This window comes from Tupaia chinensis, unplaced genomic scaffold (assembly GCF_000334495.1).
Source record: "Tupaia chinensis unplaced genomic scaffold, TupChi_1.0 Scaffold149090_1, whole genome shotgun sequence".
Classification (NCBI taxonomy): Eukaryota; Metazoa; Chordata; class Mammalia; order Scandentia; family Tupaiidae; genus Tupaia; species Tupaia belangeri.
Window position 1 is genome coordinate 1364135 of NW_006208936.1, and position 424 is coordinate 1364558.

The following is a 424-nucleotide window of genomic DNA, read 5'->3' on the forward strand; positions in this document are numbered from 1 at the left end:
GAGTCTTTGTGTACCCCACTCGAACACGCACCCTTCTGCAGAGCGGATGGCCTGGTTACCTGCGCCCCGGGCAGCGCCTGAGAACCGGCGGGGTGGGGCGCAGGGCAGTGCATCCTCCGGGCCCGCTCGCTCCCTTTGTTCCAGCGGCTCCGCCCGGCTCAGCGCTGCCGCCTGGCCCTGGCTCCCGGAGCTTCCCCGAGGCCCCCGGCGGATCAGGGATGGTTTGGGGAGCAGGCCACCTTCCACAGGGAAGGGCCGCGCGCCAAATCCGGTTCTGGGGCCCCCGGCAAGTCCCCTGCTGCATCCCCTCCCGTCTGCCTGGCCTCAACCCCCGAGAGCGACGGGAAAGTTCTCGGGATCGAGCGCCACCGGGCTGCCTGCGGGGCACGTGGAAACCCGCCCCGGGAGCCAGCCAGAGGCTGCG